The 6,374-nt window shown below is 38.8% G+C and overlaps 1 long non-coding RNA gene across 3 annotated transcripts; it reads left to right on the top strand.

Annotated features, from left to right (window-relative positions):
• The first annotated feature begins 1,016 nt into the window (after positions 1 to 1,016).
• On the top strand, positions 1,017 to 5,192 carry LOC108492725. Of its 3 annotated transcripts, XR_001873203.1 has the most exons (5): positions 1,017 to 1,060; positions 1,203 to 1,243; positions 1,962 to 2,065; positions 4,546 to 4,626; positions 5,092 to 5,192. It is a non-coding gene; the product is annotated as an uncharacterized LOC108492725 (long non-coding RNA). The 3 variants fall into 3 exon arrangements; XR_001873200.1 differs by having other exon boundaries at positions 1,022 to 1,243; XR_001873202.1 differs by lacking the exon at positions 1,962 to 2,065 and having other exon boundaries at positions 1,022 to 1,243.
• Positions 5,193 to 6,374: the final 1,182 nt, after the last annotated feature.

Below are 6,374 nucleotides of genomic sequence, written 5' to 3'. Positions count from 1 at the left end.
TAAACCCTCAGATTGGAGCCACAGAGCAGGTAACCAACAACAAAAAGACGTTTCCTGCCAGCAAACGTTTTCATACAGGAGGGTTTATACTCAAGGAAAATTATGACACGTACAAGTATCAGAGAAACAGAAAATTGGATCATATATAAATCCTTAAAAACTGCCTTCTGCCTTGACTACTGGATAGCTAACGACACCACATTCCCTGGCTCCCCCTGGATGTCTGGCATTTAGTTAGTGCCTCATCCAGTACTTCTTCCTCACCGAGCTCAAGGGAGAAAAATCAGTATATTTAGAAGAAAATAGGAGTATTTGGATTTGTTTTACTAAGTAGGACATGACAGAAGAAACAAAAGACTGTCTTTTTATCCCTCCAAATAATTGGCACTGACAAATATGCTACTTTTGCTAAAGGACAGCTACACAGAACTGGGAATGTGTAGCAGTGGAATGGCTCTTTTTATTTGTTTGCTTTCCTATTTTAACTAAATTTGTGCTGTAGCATTACTCAGGCTACAGAAAACCCCAAATACAGTGAATAAAGAGTGACTAAACAGGCTGAGCAGAGCACATCAGTACTCCTGAAAGGAGGCAAAGGGTAGAGAAACATTTAGTGGTGAGAAGCAGTGAGGGACTTGGCAAGAAAAACCAGAGTTTTCTAGTAAGTTTTTAAGCTGTGCATTGAATTAGACCTGTTCTCTTTGAAAAAAAGAAACTTGCTACTGGACAGGGGGACCTGGAGATTCATTTTCTGTGATTTGTTCTTCTGTGGGATGTTGCTGTTCCTGGAGATCCAAATCCATGGATCCTCTGTAGGTAGTTTGGGAACGTCCCCAAACCACCACAGTGTCACACACATCAGCTGGGTCCCCAGAATCCTGAGAGGTTGGTGGGCCTCCTTTCCTTTGGGATTGAGCTATCCTGAATTCCAGCCTTGGGATCTTGTGAGAACTGTATTACCTCATAGAGGTCTCCTTCCATGTCTCATCCAAGGAGGATTCCCATTTCTAGTGCACTGAGAAAGCTGCACACCTGGCTGCTGAGAACAAGGCAGGAAATGGTACAAGCTTTACATTTTTAGATTCATTCTTCATCTAATGTAGTGTTCCTAAACTCTTACTATGAGTAAAGGAAAAATATCCTTATCCTGCACCAAATCCCAAGAAATCTGCTCTTTGAAAGATACTTTCTTTGAATTTTAGTGGAGAGAATCATCTTCCATTGCTTAACATTGAAGACAAAGGTAAGGAAAGAGCTGGATTTTTATCAAAAACCTCCTTCAAAGCAAACCTGCCCCTTTTCTGCTCCAGCTGAGACATCCATAACATGAAGTATAAGCAGGGGACCCCATAACAGCTGTCACAGCATCTGAAGACTTTCCTTTCTCTAAAGAAACCTACTTTGGCATAGAAACATAAAAAAAAAGAAAGACCGTTTTAACAAAAAGAAAAGTACTTTAATGAATTGCAAATAGACTGTAAATGACTACAGAAAAAACTGATGGGGTGAACAAAGTACATAAAAATCCTGTGTGCACACACTGTTTATAAATCAAGCTCTCACCCACCATGCTTGGAATAGACATCCAAAGGAACATATCAAATTACACAAAAGGTCAGGGAATGTAAAATAGTGAACAGACTGTTATGGGATCATCTTTAATCTTTTCCACCACCTAAAAACTTGTGGGGAGGGGTAAATGATATTAAATGAATTGAAGAAGCTAATGAGAACTTTTGGATTATAATGCCAAAATCAGGAGACATTTTGTTCATTTGAAAGATCTGGCACTTGCTGGAAATTCTCTCCAATTGCTGAAGACATTTGGGAAAGTTAATTTTCTGCTTAATTTTTCTAAATGCACTATCGACTTTAAAGAAAGAAAGACAAAAAAGAAACAAAGTTTTAAAGTATTTAAAACATTATAAAAATAGATAGAACTGCTCATTGGATTGTTTCAGAAGTCCTTTGGGGTGAGTTACACCGTTTTACAGAGGGAAGGCAGAGTTGTGGTGACAAGTTCCATGTGATATCTGCATCCTGCCTGCTCCAGGTGACACCTTAGGTAGGGAATTCTCAAAGCAAACAAAAGTTAAATGAAGATATTCCTTTCTGGCTTAAAATTTTACCTCTTTGAAGCCTCACCTCTCTATTTAAACACAAGAAAGTGTGGCTTGGTTTCCAGGACTGCTGAGTACTCAGTGAGTACTTCTTGCCATAGGGAGTAGATGAGTTGTAGAGGAGGCTCCCTTTTCTCTCTGCTTTGTTCTTTCTCCTTGTTCTCTGACTGTTTTTGAAACCTCTTCTGAACCTTTTTTTTGTATATGTTTTTTCTTTAGGAGGGAAAATAAAATCTCTTTCATCCCAATCCACCCTATTTTTTGAACTAGGTAGGGGCCATATTTTCTTAGTTACCTGTGTCCAGATGTAACATTTCTTGACTATTCTGCCACTTTATGATAATTTGAATGAATAATCTAAAAATCATAGAATCTAAAGTGTCCAGTTGTACTCTGACACATCAGATAAGGGCTGTGACAAGGTGAGAGGTATTATTTATATAGTAGGAAATAGAAGTACTTAAAAAGGAAACCCTCTTCTGTTTGAAGTCTGGATAATTCCGGGAGACTCACAATTCAGCACCCTCACTGTATGATGGTGAATACAGCAAAATCATGGCCTTAACCTAAAATTTGTTACTTAGGTTCATTCTTCCACTGGATTTCTCCTTCTTAGAAATCTCTTTAATTTTTCATCCATTTATCTTGAATTTTCGTATTTTAAAAATTAACGAAACTAGCTCAAAATAAATCTGCTTTGGTTCTGTCATATACCACTGCTAATTATAGCCTGGGTAAGCAGAGACTAACCCCTGAATTCATCTCCAGAGCCTGCCTTCCCTCCTCTTCCCTTTGCAGTGTCCCAGTGTCTCCCCAGACTGCTGTAGCAAGTTATCCCAGACAGTCCAATAGAGCAGAGAGTTCAAAATGCACGTTCAGGACAAGACAGACTTGCCAAGCAGTCCTTGAATATGAACAACAATATTTTAATTGTGACTTTTCCCAAGAAATTCAATTTCTCATTCATAAATATTTTTATTGATGCCTGTATTATTTGTAGGTGCGATTTGATTTTATATCTGCATATACTGACATGTATTTGTCTGTGTGGATGTCCCATATTTTGCACTTAGTGCTGGTAACTTTTAGTATTTTTTCCTCTGGGAACAGGCTTTGATAGCTCCAATATTTCAAAGAGCATGCAATCCAAAATCTGTCAGGAGGAAATATTTCTTTAAGGCAGAAAATGTGTTTTTTGTTAACTTTCCCAATCTCTCATCCATTCAGATACGTGTTGAATATATGTTCAAGTTTTGCAGGGCTAAGGCTGGGACTCCAACAACTTCTGTTGATTCCACCTTTTTAAGCAGGAGTTAACAAGAGGGATGTCGAGATTTGAACCTGTATGTGAAGTTCCTTTCAAAAATTAAAGTTTTAGAAGTTACAAATCAGAAAACTGATTTATATCCTTCCTTAATGAGTCTTGGCCTTGCAAGGAATCAACATATATTGTCTTGTCATATTAGTTGGAAGTGACTTTGCATTCCTACAGGAAGACACTTAGGGAGAGGAATCCATGCAATTTCTATAGCATCAAAGCTTTGTTGGGGCTTCCAGGTGACTGAATTAAGATTTATTGTTGGTGAACTTGGTTCCCAGTGATCTATTTAATTCTAAATTAGCATCTCTATTGCAACGCTTAGCTCTTCCAGTGCTTCCCAAACATACACTAATTCAGGCTCACACCACCTCTCAAACAGGAAGAGGGATAATGAGGTGTGGGATCTCCTCTTTTTCTTATTAACTGTACTGTTATTAATGCCTGGACTTTTCTGAGCTCATATAACAAAAGGAGACAAAGCTCATCGGTTTATCGGGAGAGAGAAATCGGGGCCAGCTCTGGCCGAGCCTTCTGGAATTCAGCTGTGACTCCTCTCCACAGACAAACCCAGCTCCCACAAAATCCATCCATCTGCCACAGCACTAATAAACCACAATATATTTCTCTGATTCTTCTCAACAAATCTTTGTTGTTACTTTTTCCTCAACCAATTTTTTATACATTTTATAAAACCCCTGCTGCAACTTTATCAACTTCTGCAGTTAAATAAATAGTTTCTGAAGTGAACTTAAACCTGTGTTTTGCTGACGTACATGAAATATATACACATTTTATGTGAGATAGTGATTTGCAGACCCCTTATAACTTCCAGAATTGTTCTGCGCACTTCATGTGTCTGATGCACAATGAAGAGATATTTGTAGTGTTTTCAGATAAAAACCTGATCATTAATAACATATTGAACTGTGAGAAGTGTTAAAGATGGAGAATTGCTTCCAGTCGAAAAAGTTTTGGAACACCTTAACTTTAAAATATCAGTTACCTGACAAAAAAAAATTACATCTTTTTGGTGTGCCTTAATCCCTTTGGTAAGTTCAAAGCATAATTTTTCCACGTTCTCTTTATCTTCATTCCTGTTTAAAGATTTGAATACCATTAAGGTCATACTTCAATCCAGTAGAGGCTTGGATCTCCGTTTTCATCTCTCTGACTTCTTATAAAGCAGTAAGTACTGTAAAATATTCTGTGCCATTCTAACTAATCACCCCTCTGGCATTCTGAGCAAATGCAGGTTAATAGTGAATCTTTTAATATTTCTATTAATTACGTATATTATCCTAATAACTCTATTGTCAATTTTTCATTGCTGGGTAATGACTAGAGCTGGGTTAGCTGTTCATAACTACTAATGGATTTAAAAGAAAGCAGAGGTTTTTGTTTGTTTGTGATTTGCCTGCTGGAAAAGTCTGATTTTTACAAATCTATTTGTTATTTGAAATTCATTTGGGGATTTTCTCTGCCGATGCGATTCAGCATTATTTCTGGTTTGGACAGGGGCATCTACACAGAGTATAGAAAAAGGGCTGTGGTTATAAGAACTAATATCTGAAGAAAACCTAACCTTTTTGTTAAATATGACACACGTATACGTGGAAATGAGAACACAGTTGGAGTGCTGGTGTTTTACAGAGCCACTGTGACATGTGCCTTTGCACAAATCCATGAAGTTAAGAGGAGGATCTCTGTGAAGGCTTCAGATTTAAGCGCCGCAGAGGGGAGGCAGGAGATGGAGTAATTCAATTCTTATTCTAATAAAGTTTCCTGTTTGGAATGGGAAGAAAGGACTCCTGCTCCAATTGTCCAAATGTTCCGGTGCCACCCACCATAATGAGGTGGAAACAGAACTGCAGCCAATTCAATAGGACTTTCGGTTTGATGAGCCCGTAGAAAGATCTGAACATAAGGATTGTTTCACAGAACCTGGGCAGCAATGAAGCTGAAAATATCGATTCATAAATTTCCCAGGAAGATGAGAAAAACGGGGCAATCATTCCTGAGAAGTTGATGAACATTTCCATCCCAAAATACAATGCACTAATGGACGTGTTTGTGTGAAAAGGATGCAGAAAGGTTTTAAATGCAGCAGCATGTGAATAAGCAGAGTTTCTTGAGTGTTTTCTTAAGGAAACACTAATAGTAGAATTTTAAAGGAGGAATTCTAGGAAAAATCATGACACTTGTTTGACTTTGCAAAAGGCAGTTCAGCTGTCAGCACAGTGCAAGGGAGTGAGAAGTTACCCCAGGATTAAATGTGCTCCAAGAGGGTGTAAGGAGAGCTGCAGGAATTTCCAAGTGTGAAAGAAGACTGTTAAAAATGCCTTTTTCCCCCCAGAATTTAATTTCTCAGCCAGAAATGTAACAGGTAGATGAGGCAAAACAAAACTAGGAGGCTGGCTGGAGATGGAGGCAGCAGTGCTGGAAGCTGTGTGGATGTTTGATGATCTCTAAGGTCCCTTCCAACCCCAGCCATTCTATGACTCTATGATTCTAAGCTGTATTGCTGCAGTATTTAAATCTTAGATGCCCTAATTATGGGTTAAAAGTTGACAAACACATCTCAGCCGGCTCAAGCTCAGATATTCCTCAGTCTGGAGACAGCGGCTCATCCCTGCTGAGGAAACAGTGAGACGCCAACAGCTCACGTGCACATGCACATCCTGAAAATGTGCCATGAATCCTGTCCCAGGTGCTTTAGGCTCACTGGACATGTCAGTCCGTTTCCTCATGCACAAGACATCACTTTCCAGGCTTCTGAAAATCCTGGAGCAATGTCAGGAGAAGCAGCAGGGCAGTGGGTGAAGTGTAAAGGCAATAGTAGAGGGAAGAATCACAGTTCTTTCATATTTAAAATCGATTCAAATGGAGAAGTGGCGGTGATTTATAAACTTGAGGAAGGTTAGCCTTAATCTCTA

Source organism: Lepidothrix coronata, unplaced genomic scaffold (assembly GCF_001604755.1).
Source record: "Lepidothrix coronata isolate B3197 unplaced genomic scaffold, Lepidothrix_coronata-1.0 Scaffold12, whole genome shotgun sequence".
Lineage (NCBI taxonomy): Eukaryota > Metazoa > Chordata > Aves > Passeriformes > Pipridae > Lepidothrix > Lepidothrix coronata.
Note: the sequence above shows the minus strand (reverse complement) of the source record. Positions and strands in the feature narration are given on the sequence as shown.